The 15,378-nt window shown below is 37.3% G+C and overlaps 1 protein-coding gene across 2 annotated transcripts in view; it reads right to left on the bottom strand.

The window, feature by feature from the left end:
- LOC134542714 (PI-PLC X domain-containing protein 2) overlaps positions 1-12,123 on the bottom strand; it is a 110,988-nt gene extending 98,865 nt beyond the window's left edge. Inside the window, exon 1 of one of the 2 annotated variants that reach the window (XM_063387187.1) lies at positions 12,008-12,123. The gene's annotated coding sequence lies outside the window, so the exon portion shown is untranslated. The remainder of the gene's footprint in view (positions 1-12,007) is intronic. The other variant, XM_063387188.1, reaches the window with a different exon arrangement.
- Between the last annotated feature and the right edge of the window lie 3,255 nt (positions 12,124-15,378).

The raw sequence follows: 15,378 nt of genomic DNA, 5'->3' as shown, positions 1-15,378 counted from the left end.
TTAAGTATCCGAACTTTTCCACTGTTTGAAAATTTATTTTGATAAATTTTTACACAATTAACAGGCTACTTGGATCACTATTACCAAAAAATAATATATAGGTACTTTGTTCATAAGAAGGATTATTTACAAAACACAGTTGCGCCTTTAAACAAAGTTACGTTAAATGGATGATGGTGCAAGATTATGATATATAATAAAATTAAAACTAAATCTTTTCTATTGTTTGAACTAAAAAGTAAAAAATAGTATTTAAATTTAAATAATTTGTTTAGCTGTAGAATGAACTACAACTCTGTGTACCAAATTTTTTTATCAATAACTATTTAGGACAGACTCATTATGAAAATGAAAGAATAAAGCAAAGCACACTTGATATCAGTTGTCTTATATTTTCTACAACTAATGGCTATTCATTAGAGCATATTACAAAAATGAAAGAAGAGAACTCCCCAAACTTTTTTTTCATTATAATTATTTTGTTTATTAGGTACTTACTTATTATTTTAAGCTTATTAAAAAAAATTATATTATGCAGAGTCATAGTTAATTCTGCCGCTGTTAAATAAATTACTTAATTTTAAAGATTTTTTTTTTACTTTTCAGTTCAAATAACAATAAACAATTTTTTTTTACTTTTTTCATATAATTTTATATTTTACTTTTTATATTAAAATTAATTTCTCATAAATTCCTTGAAATGCACCACAAAAGAGTCCCAAAAATTGCGGAGGCACCTGACACCCCACCCAAGGGACCCAGAGACCTCCGGATCACGTATAAATCAATGTACTTCAATCTGACTTGAAGGATGCTTCAACCTGCCTAATCAATATAGGATGGGGGGGGGGGGGGGGGGGGTTGTGTTCTTCTAGTAGAACCTGTTGCAGCTAGTTTATAGGTGTACATAAAAGAGTAGGTATACAAATAGACGGGATCATAAGGAACATGAGACTAGTGTATTAAGTATCCTTATACACACAAATGAATATATTTTCTTTGGAATAATGAGTACAGGTTAAAGTGCACAAGTACAAAAAAAAACAAGTTACTGATTATGAAGGTACATCGTGCGCCACAAGCGGTACTACTGAGCGAGTTAAACGCGAGCATAAATGAACTAAGTTAAAGTGCGCACCTACGCTCGGACCAATTCCTCCTCTAGAATGTTTGAATCGGCATGGCATGGCCCAACGTAATTTGAGACCGTCGGGGAAGGAAACGTACCCAGAAATTAAGCACGCTGCACGAAAACAAGAAAACCCGGGCTTTAAGGCGTACACACAGACGTCTCGCACACGTGCGGCAGAACCAGTAGAGCCTGCGACCCCATACCGGGTGTTCAAATAGGGGAAGGGGTGGCCAGCCAGGAGGCTTATGAAAACCACACTTTCCAAAGGGCACGGGAAAAAAAGGCAGAAAGAATGGCAATACAAAACCATCCTGCAGCATCCAGGTCGGCAAGCGACGTGTGTTTCCATGAAAGGAGCGAAAGACAATTTCAGAGGGTGACAGCCAAAAGAACGTTACAGTTAGATTATGGAAACACACGATTTACTTTATGCTAGTTCCACGGTCACCTCGCGGACAATCAAAGCATCCAAACACATTACCGACCAGACGAGAGAGTGGACGACCACCACCGAACGCACGACCGACCCCAACGAGAGCTAGAGGTGAAAAAGGCCCAGAGGCGAAGAGCCTCGGTCGCACATCGACTTGCCACTGGAGGCGCCACCATCGCAGCGCGGGGAGAAGGGGAAAAGAAACGCTGCGTCACAGCCCCAGGAGTGAAAAGGAGGGAGGGGAAGAGGTGCAGAGGGGGGAGGGGGGGTAGGCACGAGGCGTGACGTTTAGGCCTAATAAACGAAGAGGTTCTCTGGGCCTCTTCAGACTTTCAAAAAATCCAGGCTAAATGACCTCCCTTCAATAGACATGGAGGAGGGGGGGGGGGGGGGGCAGTCGAAACCCGGGCACAGTTCCCACCAAGCCCCGGCCTTATGGATACACAAAAAGCATGGTTTTTTGCCAATAGTTCGAAAGCACTGTCGTATAGACAGGTCTGGCCACTTGCCTTCATTCTCCGGCTGCTTGGTGAAGCTCACAGTGGCCAGCCTGCGAACTAACGGCGCTAGCAGTATTGCAACCCATTGTTAACATTGTGTGAAATGGGAGTTTTGTATATTATATAATGCAATTCCTAGTCCCATCTTCATTTTGGAAATTGTTTTCCAGATAAGTATTTTTTCCTTCTTTTGGGTTCTTGAAGTGCTGAATCCATACCGATACCTTAAAATTTCTCAGAATTTGTCAGTTAAGCTGAAATGATGAGAGAGAATGCTATGGATTTGTATTGCGCTCGGTTGTAACGAAGGTTACGGCTCAGAACCATCATGTTTCTGATAAACCTTATATTTTAAATCTCATACATAGCAATAAATGGGAATATATTTGGGGTAAATTGTTGTTATTAATAAATCTATGTATTGATTCTTGTATGAATCCATCTGTAAAGTAATCCACCATATGTGTTAGCTTTCCTTATAGACATAACATGGGTGAAAATTTTATAACCATTCTTAATAAAAAAAAAATTTTAATTTTAATGTAATTTTCAAGTAAAGTCTCAATATGAATTTAAATTTTTAAAAAAAAAATTATAAGCACAAAGTGCAATTAGGGTCATTCCATGAGATTTCAACCAGGGTTGGTTGCTGCAAAAATTCTGAAGATTTGTCCATTAATTGGTACACATTTTGAGAGATCAAAACAAATTTTACAAAAAATTATTTCCTTTAATTTTTGCCTAGGCACCTGATTGAAGATGGTGGCATGTGAAAATTTAAGCATTTTCAAGCATTTACGAAAAATGCTGTAGGTCCCTCAATTTTTATCGTAACAACTTTTTAAAAAATACATTTTACTCAGCTCCAAATGCTGTTTAATTTTTGTTACAAGCATTTTCTGCTGTGGTAATTAACATATTGTCTGTTAATTTTCAAAGTTCACCAACAAAATTAATATTTTTTCCAATTTTAAGCCTAAAACCTTCCAGGAATGACATGAAACATTCCAATGATTTCTTGTATGCGTATACTATAGTATTAGTATTATGTGGCAGATTTGTGAAAATTGGGATGTTTTGAGTCCTTTCATATTTACAGGCTGTTATAAATCCAATATTTCTGAAATTTGCAATTTTCAGCGGGATTATGACAATATGTGGGACACGTGAAAAATTTAATATTTACACAGAATGTAGTTCTATTGAGGTACTAACATACATAAAATTGGTGAGGGTGTTGTGCAAATTAAAACAAAAACAAAAATCCTTAATTTAGCAGAATATCACTATTCACTGACTCAGCATTAATGTTATTTTCAGACTGGGAATCGCTCATTTAACACAATGCTTAAGAAGATGTGCAAACACTAAAGTACAATGCAGTGAACAAATAAATTAATAACTGTAATAATGTTCTCTGCACAGAAAAATGAATGACCTAATGAGAATGCATCATGTCACTTATGTAATATCTTTCTACAGCTACTGGTACATAAAACACAAGGAAAACTACTACAACAACAGTGGCTTTGTAACTGATGTTATTCCTTAAAATGTAAACAAATTTTAAATTGCTATAGGGTGTGTTTTTATTCTCTGTCAACAAAGCAAAGAGATTGTCAAACAGAAAGAAATAAGTAGTGGGAGGTAGTAGTAATGGTGAGTTGAGGAATGTAATCTCTATGAAGGTTTGCAACTATTATTGTCAACTCTTTGACATCCTGCTTAATCTATGATATTAGTGTCTCTTTTTTTATATACAGCTAGAGGTGCATTGTTTTGGTTGATGAATGAAATGAAAATCCTAGTGAGTTTTTCTATTGTTTTACATGATTGTGTTAAAATGAAGTGTTCAATTGGACATTATTTGAGTGAAGACTGCCACAAGAAAGACTATGGTAGGAATATTACAGACCATTTAAAAAGGTTTAGTGAGTTGAGTGAGAAGAATCAAAACCTTTTGAATCTAAGGTTAGAGCAATGTGACATTGAAACAATCTGTGCTTTCCATGAGAAGAAGTATTTGTAAAAATTCTCTCATCTGTTTGGAACAACTTGTTCAGATCCATTCAGTGTACATAAAAAAATCATTTCTAAGGGTCTCAAAGATATATCTCTGAATTTTTCAACAAGGTATTCAATACCTAATTGATTCCTGGTAAAAGTTTGTGAATTTCCTGCAAGAAAAGAATAGTATAGTTACAAACATGTCAAGAGGAATCATCTGAAGATGATCACTATCATCCTGTTGAAGAAATTTTAGTTGAGGCAAATTTGATTTGCGAGACATTGGGTGTGTCACCTGTTAAAAAACAAAAAATCAGCATTGAAAACCGACTTCGAGCCTTAGATACAAAAGCCAACAAAATTTTATCAGCTTTCAAGAAAAAAATCTCCACTTCTCTTGAAATCTGCAGAGTGGAGGAAAGGGATACACTACCACCAGAAGACGATTACAGTACTTTATTGAACAGTTTAAAAGAAACGTTCAAGCAACCAACCTCTTTTTCTGAAAAGGTAAAGATTCTAAGTTTGGCACCAAAATCCTGGTCGATTGCTAAAACGTGTGAATATTTTGATGCTACCCCCTACCTTGTCAAAACCACAAGGAAACTTGTCAAGAAGCATGGAATTCTACCTGGCACGGATCGCAACAAGTGTAACAGACTAACTAATGAGCCATAAATTTTCATATTCTCCTGACTCATCTTTAGACTTAGCATAATTTAAATAAATATTTTAAGTATTTTTTCTGTAGCCTGTTACAGCCTATCAACATTTTATCCCAGTATTGTACTCTCCTACTTAATGTTGTCTCCGGCCGTTTCATCCACGGGCTCCCACACCACTCAAGTCCTGATTAAGCATCGTCTCATGTCTCCCCGCTCCTCTGCACGTATGCGAGTGAAAACTGCGCCCCTTCAGTGCTCTGTGCACGTCCTGCCACACGTTACCTTAGCTTCGTCAGGGCTCCTAGGCACACCCGTAGCTCAAGCTACAGTTGACCGAAGCAACTTTGGTCAGGTTCGACGGCACAGGTTACAGTCGGTCCCGACACGCCTCGGGAGTCCTGTAGGCGGCCTTTCCCACTAGGCAGCACTACCCCCCTCCCTTCCCTTTTCCCCTCTATCCATTCCAGATCCTTCCATCTGGATAAACTACCTCCCGGTCTCTATAGCAGACCCCAGGCCGGCGAATGGACAGCTTGCGCCTTCTCCGGGCGGCACGGCAAACTAAATTACTTTCTCTTAGGCGTCGGAGTGAGCGCTCTGGCGGCCGCGACCATACTTAATCTAATTTCCTTTCCTCCCAGACAGAGCTCGCACCAAGAGGGCTCCATATGGTACTACCTTTCGCTAGTCCCCCCCCCCCCCCGCGGGATACCTTGCGTACCAACACAGAGTCAGTTCCTGTTGTCCCCAACAGAGTGCTCTGCTTTGCACCTCTGAGGCCCCTTTAAGTTAGGCAATTAGTCCTCTTTATATCTTTTTTTTTTTTTTTGGAGGGCTGAGCAAGTACTCCGCTGGGCTTATTCTAGCCAATCAGAGGCCATTTCTACCACTCCCTAAGACTACGGGCCTCTCGCTCGAACTTAACTTCATGTCACCTGGAAGAGCGAGACTTTCTTCCTTCGGCGGTCACCGCGATAGCATCTCGTGCCGGAGCTGCATCGCCCGCGCCGTTTACGTATTCAGCCGCCGCAACCTAGCTAAGAGAGTGATCTCTCAAGTTCGGGAGTGTTCCCTAACGTTTATTTTTTTTTAATTCTTCTGGTTGGCTATTTGCCAATATTTTAGCCAAGTAGTAATTTCGTATAATGTCTCGCGACAGTTCACCGCGACCACCCGCGCCGCCTCCTCTCGGGGATTGACTTCACTTATCTTCACTTCACTTCACTTCAACCCCAGATCGGTAAGTGGAAAAGTCAACGTCCTGTTTGACTGTTGTTGCCTCCCCGTTATCCTTTTGCCCTAACTTAATTAGTTTACTATTCTTGACCACTGGATTCCCTTTTGGTTCCAGTGGGGTTCAAGACTTGAGTCAAGAAATGTTTCAAGACTAGGGTGAAGTTTCCTTTCAAGACTTAGTCTACCAAATTTACACCGATCCTTCGGAGATTGACGCCCAGAACCTCCTAATTATGCTCCGCCAGTGAACAGTCCGCTATGGATCATTTTGAATATGTACTCCAGTACAAATCAGAACAATTAATGTTTTTATAATCATTAAATTTATTAATGTTAAGTCTATTATGGTTATTTTCATAGTTTCATTTATGAAATGTATCATTAAATTGTAACTAATGACTTCAAATGGCCCGGGCCCCCTTTAAAATAATTAATTATTAATTCCAATAATTGTAATTTTGTAATTTCAATGAACATCAAAATAATATAATGCAGATTTTAATTAACAATAAAAAGGATAAACTTTAAGCAAACATATTTGTTTTTCACTTCAAATACGATCCTCCTTCCTAGTTCGCATTGTGAGAACTAACTAATATTTTTGGTTGCTCCCTTGTGTCCTCTGAGTATACAGTAGTTACTGTTTCGCCCACTTGATGCAGCTTCCAGAATTTTCATAACTATGAATAAAGTTTCTTTAACTACACAAGGGGCACAATAATGAAACAGTCAAAGAGGTTGCGAACTTCTACGAACAGAATGACAACAGCAGAATCTGTTCAGGTAAAAAAGAGTACATTTCCATAAGAAATAAGCAAGGACAAAAGGAACACAAAAAGAAAAGGCTAGTTCTGTGTAACTTGAAAGAGCTGTATGCAAGCTTCTGCAGTGAATACACAAATCACACAATTGGATTTTCTAATTTTGCAGAGCTTAGGCCTAGGTGGTGTGTGTTGGCTGGTGAAGTGGCACTCACTCTGTGTCTGCCTCGCTCATCAGAACATTAAGGTGATGTTAGATGGGGCAAGGCTCAACATAAATTACAAGGATTTACTTGAATATATTGTGTGTGATGTAGAAAAGGAAGAATGTGTGCTTAGTGACAGGTGCCCTGGACCAGAGGTGTTAACATATTTGTTGCAACTGCAACAGAAAGCCATGAATGAAGGCTCTTAATTTAGTGAAGGTGAAGGAAAAAGTGGTGAGTGTAGCTATAATGATGACTTTATAGAGAAAGTCACTTACACTTACAAGCAGTGGGTGAACACAGACAGGGCAGATCTCATAAGTGTTACTAAAACTTATGATGAGTATATTGAGGATCTAGCTAATTACAAAGCTGACGAACCTAAAGAGACATCATTTTGTACCAAAAACTCAATCTGCTTACCTCAAAACCAAAATAGAGAACTTGGATTCGACATAAGGAATTGTTCTTGCAGATTTTTCAGAGAACTTTTTTCTTTCTTGTGCAAGATGCCATTCAAGGATTCCATTGGGTGAATGATCAGGCTACCCTTCACCCTTTTATCTTATATTACAGGGCAAAACAGTCCCAGGAACAAGACAGAAGCATAGATATTTACCACTTGAAGTTCGAGTTCACATCCAAATCAGTCAAACACGAGGATGTGAAGGTCGAGCACATATTGGACTCCCATTGCATCCCGGTGAAACCACAGGGAATTAAAGAAAGAGATTTCGTTGCATGCATCTACGTTGAAAACAGGTGGGTTGCCGAGGTTGTGCAAGTGAACATGGATGAAGAAGACTGTGATGTTCATTTCTACCATCTTCAGGGTCCAGCTGCTTCATTTTTTACATCGAGAAACGACCAAGTTCGGATGCCTTTTGTCAACATCCTACTTAACAGTTTGTGAATTTCCACTTATGACGGGAAGAGGAAGACGTCTTGATGTTGATGCAAATGTTGGAAATGAAGTTACTGAAGTTTTGACACACAGACTACAATCCAGAAAAAAAAAATTTGAAGAAATAGACTGGTAACAAATGTTTTCCTAAAGTTGTGCTAATTAACATTTCCTAGGTTTGTCAATAACATTAAGACTTGTCATAATTGACTAAAACATTATGAAGTTATGAACTGCTTGTTGTAAAGTAATTTGGAGTTTTGATGTTGGTATCATTACACGTTGTAAATAAATGTTTTGTTTTCATGGCGTCACAGTTGTTGTATTCCAGACGGCTTTGTGTTCAGATAACATGTAAAAAACAACAGATTATGGGCCCAGAAGACGTGCATTTTTCTCGGAGGTGTACAATTTAGTGATGCAAAGAAATAGATTAGGATAGACCACTTGCTTGATGACCAAAAAACAAAAGTCATCAAAAACACAACGAATTGGTTAAAAAGAATCGTGAAATCTTGAGACTTTTGAAGATGTTTGTTATCTAGCAAAGCAGGAACTTCCTTTCAGAGGTCACAACGAAGAACATGACTCAAAAAACCAAGGGAATTATGTTAAACTAATTAACCTCATCAGTCAGTATGATTTAATTTTGAAACATCATCTTGAAACGTCAAAATTTTTTACAGGACTATCAAATCTAATACAAAATGATTTGATTTCAAGTGTAGCCACCGTAGTCAGTGAACGCATTAGAAATAAAATTGAAAAAACTAAGTTTCTATCAGCCTAGCGAAACAACAGATATAAGCAATCAGGCTCAACTTTCGTACATATTTCGATACATTGGAGAGGATGGTAAAGTACAAGAAAGGTTTATGGTTTTTTTTTTATGTGTCTGAAAATCGCTCTGCTGAGGCCATTTACAACATTGTTGACCAATTAGTGGCTGATTACAGCTGCGAGAAAAGACTGGTAGCTCAAAGCTATGATAGCGCTGCTGTTATGGCTGGTCATTTGAATGGCCTGCAAGTGAAACTATCCTCAGGCTACATTTGTTCACTGCATGACGCACAGGCTAACTTTGGTGTTATCACAATCTGCATGTTCAATAAAAGACTGCAGAATATTTTTCAGTACATTAAGTGGATTGGCTGCATTTTTTACGAAGTCCACAAAACGTACAAAGGCCCTTGATGATGTTGTAAATAAGAGATTGCCTCGAGTTTCAGCCACACGTTGGAACTTCAAGTCGCGCTTAGTTGGCTCAGTACATGAATACTGAGACAAACTTATTTGCCTGTTAGACAAAATCTGTGACCCTGAAGAAAACTGGGATCAAGAATCTGCCATTAGTGCCACAGGCTTTCTAGCTTCATTGAACGACTTCAACTTCAATTTTCTGTTAAAGGTTTTTGCTGACATTTTCCCTCACACCGATGTTTTGTTCAGTATTCTGCAGACTAAGCTGCATGACATTGGGTACTGCACTTCAAAAGTAAAGTAGTTATCACAACTTCTTCAAATAAAACGAAACAATTTTGAAACTATTTGATTTGGAAGAAAACAAAAGCTGAAGTAAATTCAGAAGCACAAGAACTCAAAAGGAAACATTTTGAGCACAGTGATAGTAGTGATCTCAAAACATTTTACAGGCGTTTGTACTATGAAATTATTGACACTGTTATTCAGCAAATGAGTGAACGATTTTACAGTTTAGAATCTCTGCAGTTCCTAGAACTTCTAGAACCAAACAACTTTACAAAACATCGAGAACGTTTTCCTTAAACTAGTTTGCAATCTGTATTAAATCTGTACATGGTAATTTATTTGATGTTGTTTCACTGCGAGCACAACTTGTTGCAGTTTATATGGCCCAGGAATTTTCACGTAAAAATGTATGCAAAGTTTTATAATTCATACTTTCTAACAACTTAAGAGGCAGCATATTCAGATGTGGTTAAGTTGTGTAAACTGACTAACTATTCCTGCTACTAGTGCCTCCACAGAACGAAGTTTTTCAGCACTGAAGCGAATAAAGACATACAGCCGTAGCACACAAGACAGACTTTCAAAACTGGCATTATTGTCCATTGAAAAAGATTTGCTGTGTGAAATGCAGAATGACAAAATTGTCATGACTGTGTAATAAATGAGAGAAGAATCAAGCTTACATATAAGTAACTTTTTTTATTTGGTGCCTTGTATTATGTTTTCATTCGTTTTGCACAAATTTCAATTGTTTTTTATAAATATTATGTACCAATTAATTTATTATTGCATATTACTTATTTTAGTCTATAATAGATAGGTACCTATTGTGTTTCTGACCTTTATAGTCGTTAGTGCCTTGTACTACATTTTTTTTAACTGCACGTTAAAGTGTTTCTGCCCGCCTTATCCAGAGACTTCGCATGTCCGTGATTGAAAAGTAAATAAATAAAAAATGTTTGAGAAAAATATCGCACTTAGCTAGTTCTAATGTAATCAGTAGCTAAATTGTAAAAACAAAACTGTTTTACTTTTGTCTTTACTATCCAAGTTTAAAATGGTGTAAAAAATATTTCTCAACTTGTGTGAAAAATCTCGTCAAGTTAATTTTTGTGTACTCAGTAGTGCACTTTTAAAATAGAAAATGTTTCCCTAACGTTGTCTTTATTTTCTAATTTTAAAGTCGTGTAGTAAAGTTTTTCCTTGACATGTGGGGAAAAAAACTCTCGTTAGGTTTACCCCGCACATACATTCCACCTCATTCCCCTGATCGCCGGAGTTCTGCCTAAGGACTGCGTATTATATTTTTGTGAGAGTATTTGTATGTTATGTTATGTAATGTAATAACCCTCTCTTCATATTGCAGTTTAACTTTAATAGTTTTCTGTCTCTGAAAAGTTAATAATTTTGCTCCTGGTTGTAGCAGCTGGAGTAATTTGACAGGTACAAGAATGTATAGGCCTACTTAGAATAAAGTGCATTTTAAACTTCTACCAGGAAAACTGCAAAAATAGCCACATTTTTCACCTAGAAATCCAAATTTTTCCGGGGGAGGGCCCCCGGACCACCCGTCTTAAGGTCGGGGATGGGTGAGACAGCTTACCCACACAATAACTCCACCACACGCCACTGCCTCACAAAAAGTGTAAACAGGATGTGTACACGGAGGTGGGGACTAGTGGTGGGCTTACCTGTTACTTTTGAGTATCAGTGAAATCGGTTCCAGTGAAATTTAGGTTCCTGTGAAATTAAACGGTGAACGGTGAAATCTCTCTCTAGTAATGCTCGTAATCGTAAACTGCTTCCTCGCACCGAAAAATGGTGAAATAAAGGGGATAAGTGAAAACACTGCCTCTCGGTGAATGATGAAATTAAATAAATGCAATGTTTTTCACAGAAACCTTTCATTTTGTTTTGAGTTTATTTCGAGTTAATATTGAAAAATACTACATAATTATTTTAATATTTTTTTAATAATATTGATTCCATATTTATATCCCTGTCCTTTCAGTTCAATAATATAACAAACACATATTAATTTTAAAACATTTATGAGAATTCATTATCTTCCGTGATATTCTGCTAGGCTTTCATTCGGTGAACAGTGATTTTTTTTTACTGTAATTATTACAAGTATGCAATTCGTATAGGTACTCCACATACAGTTTTACTTCAAAATATATATATAAAAAAATGATTGTACTAAGACTGAAAACGTCAGAAACTTAATTCAACGATTATGTGGACACTAAATGCTAGTGGTCGTATTACTGTAGGTAATCAATTTCACCGAATTTCACTGATACTTGTAGAAACTGGTCGCAGGTATACCCGTGAAATTTTGATATCAATGAAAAAGTAACAGGTATGGATTTCACTGCCCACCACTAGAGGGGACATGTACCATAGTGTGCAAATGGCCACAACAGATGATGGGTCAGTACAGGCACTCCTCGTCTTCAAAAGAATAAAACGAAAAATTAATGAACATAATAAGTAATTAGACTGATGCTAAATGAGGGAAGTTAAATGAGGTTTAACTGGGTCGCAGTCTCCTTAGCAAGCTGAAAGGTTAGATAACAGAATGAGATTACACAATTATAATTATAATTAGCCGTGGTTAAACCAGAATTTTGTGAAAAAGTGTGATAGTTTTTAAATATTCCCTTACTCACTTATGCCGACGAATCATTTAAACAGCCTTACTTTCGAGCAAAACAATTATAATAACTTATTTAAATAACAACTAGCACAAGACATTCATTTGAATTTGTTTCAATGTTCCCAAACTATAAGCGAGAAAAAATCTTTATATTATTCTGTGGCTCTGGTTATTATTACAGCCATAACATTAAAATAAGGTTTTATTAGAAATTGCTACAATTGGAGCGGGATTCTTGACGCTGTTGGAAAATTTCACTAGCGGAATTGTTCAAGTTCATCAGAAATTTGCTAAATCACATTCTTAAACTATCACTAGCGAAATTATGTATCAGAATTATGTCCCAAACTGTTAGAATTATTCCGCTACCTTCTTTACTGGAGGAATCACAATTCCGTTAAAGAGTTAGTTGTTATTTAAAACTTCGATGTGTTAAAAATGAAGGCTTTCTTGTGGTTCTGAAATACATTAAAATCACGTGGGTCGTTGGTTAAGTTAGGCAAATTTTTTTTTTTTTTTTTTAAGTGTGGCCGGCTAGTTATACTAGTTTAGCTACATTTAAAACTAGTAATAACTTATTCATCTCGTTATATTACACGATGTATATTTGGATAAAAAATGCGATGTGATATTGTATATATGCCTATCACCGAGTCGTAGGTTATTCAATTGAGATTTAATTCATTATTTATATAAACTCATTTGCGATGGTTTTAAGACAATTTCCAATTTACTACATTTAAAATTTACAACACAAGTGCCGTTCCAACCTTTAAAATTCGTGTGTTCGTGAGAAATAGCTAGTATTTGAACTACAATTTAAAGTCTCAGAATATTATATTTGTTTTTGTGATCGGCAATGTCAGTTTCATAAATATCAACGAAAGTTATATTTCCTCGGCCTAATTGTAATACCATGTAACTCCAAAAAAATTCAATTATGGGATTTTTGTCTTAATATGTTGGTATTTTTGTTCCGCACCTACTGTTAAAATGCTGTAACTCCACAAAAATTATGAAGCTTCTTGAAAAGGATTTTTCAAACTTTGTATCTTTTAACAGAGAAATTTGTTATTACAAACCTGCTAACTCCAATCAACATTGGACTATTTCAGACAAACTACCACTGCTCATAGAAGTTTGTATCTGCAGTGTATTTGTATTGTGTCAACTCCTGCAGGTGTACAGATAAATAGGTAAGCTATGATTTGTGTTGCCATTGATTTGCAAACTCTGAACAGTTAAATAAAGTGAATAATCAACAGCTGGAGTTATGTGGTATTCCATGCAGATTATAGGTTATGGGGTAGAAAAATAAAATAAGAGAGTTATATTTTTATTTTTATACTTTGACGCCAACCGCCGGTGCTCCCTCTGGTCCGCAAAGGTCGTTATGCCACAACAACACTGGCTCCGGAGTGCGTCGAATACGCCCGAGCGTGAGTGTATGAAAGTGCGCCGCGACGAACATCGAAGCGACGTCAGCGCCCGGCCGGGTGTGGCAATGCGCCTAACTAATTATATATAATTATTTGTCAAGTTTAAACAACTAAATTAATAACAATTTAAAAGAGGATTCATGTAAGGGAAATTATGTCTAATTGTTTTATAAGCATATATTTTGTAACTTGTCTTTAAGTCCAAAACTGGCCGGGTCGGTTTTCCCGCGTTTCACGTGGTTAGGCGCGAGGCCGCAGGGCGGTCTCGCGCTCAGTTACCGTTCGGGACTCGAAGGGGTCGGACGCTCCGCGAACGTCGTGTCATCAGCTCTAGCATCTCTTCAACATTTCAGCAATAGTGTAAGTTTTCGGAAACCTTTTAATTATCTCGGCGCCGACCCCAACCCAGTCGCACGATATTTCGTGCGGCTCTTAATTAATTTAAATTCTTCCCACCAGGGAACTTTACTTTTCATACGTAATCCATGTCCAGTTTAAGGACCGCGTAGTAGTGGTACGCAGTTTTCGGCTAATGAGCCAATTAATCGTTATCGTCGTAGATCCTCAGTAATAAGTGTTGAGAATAACACTGACTAACTTTCGTCTTGCAACTTTCTCCGTTTTTATTGTGCAAAGTGTAACGTGTATTTAAGTGACTAACTTTTATGTGTAAGGAACTTTTACCTGTACGCCTTCAGTCGGCGTGCCCACGTAATTTCAGAGACGTTAATCCCGTAGCAGGCTAGACTGCAAACTATCCTGAACATAGGATCTTTTCTACATATTTACGTACCAGTCTAAGTTGCGGCAACAGTCATTCATTTACTTGCTAAACCTTTCATAGGGACGTAAAGCCACTGTTTCAGCTTGTCAATATAACTTTGCAATCTATCTTGGTCGCGCGAACCGTCACGTTTAGAGATACGCGTGTCTTAGCGGTCCGACAACGGACGCGGCCAGTCTCGGGGCGTATGAGTGTATTGATACTGAATAAAGTGCAGTGTCCTGTAAACCGTTTTCCATTCATTTACGAGGCGTCCTGGGTGGCCTAAACAGCCCAGGTAATTTCTGAACGTAATTTTCAAACTCCGAGACGCACTCCTGCCTGCAGCCACGAGGCCGAACCCCCGTTAAAAACCCTGAGATATTTTACAACACTAATAATTAATTTAAAAGCTAAAGACAGGCAGCGGGAGGGGCATCAACTTTTCTTTATTTATTATCACGTTTATCTCATGTTCTTTGGCTTATAGTTTTAAACAAATGCCTTATTAAAATATGATGCAGTGATAATAATATACACTACCTATTATTGAAATTTGCGAACAGTTGTATATAAAATGTGAGTTACCTGTATTGCAAGAAGCCAATTCCTGGAGTTATGTGCTTTGTAATGCAATTGTGGATTGAGCTATATGTATGTGAATCCCTTTTTGTCAAATATGCGGAGTTAAGTGGCGATGGAGGAATCACAAATTTTATGTTATTTTTGTTTCAGAAATTATCTAGAACCTGGAACATGTCAACGAACAATGAAGAAAATGAAAATGAGCAATCTAGTTTACACCAAAACATGTTAATGAACACTGAAAATAATGACAATGAACAATCTACAGTGTATCAAGATCAACTATCGGCCTCAAAAAAGCACAGTGGCAGTGTTTTTTGTGAGACAATTGAGACAGCAGTGATTGATTGTGTAGATTATTTTACTGTTAATGACTTACAATATAGTCAATTCTTTGATGTACAGGCAGACAGAACTCTTGTGTGGATAGACGTTCCTGATATAGTGATTGTTAATGAAAGTATTGCTACAGACTCTTCCACCAAATAATCCAGTGAGCTTCAACAATCGTGAAATTGCTATAGGTAATGTTAAAAATATTGAAGAGGAAATCGTAAATAGCAGTACTATTCGTAGTGAAAATGAGAAGAGTAGTGA

The sequence above is a fragment of the Bacillus rossius genome (genome assembly GCF_032445375.1).
Source record: "Bacillus rossius redtenbacheri isolate Brsri chromosome 9 unlocalized genomic scaffold, Brsri_v3 Brsri_v3_scf9_1, whole genome shotgun sequence".
Taxonomy (NCBI): domain Eukaryota; kingdom Metazoa; phylum Arthropoda; class Insecta; order Phasmatodea; family Bacillidae; genus Bacillus; species Bacillus rossius.
This window is presented reverse-complemented; position numbering and strand designations above follow the sequence as displayed.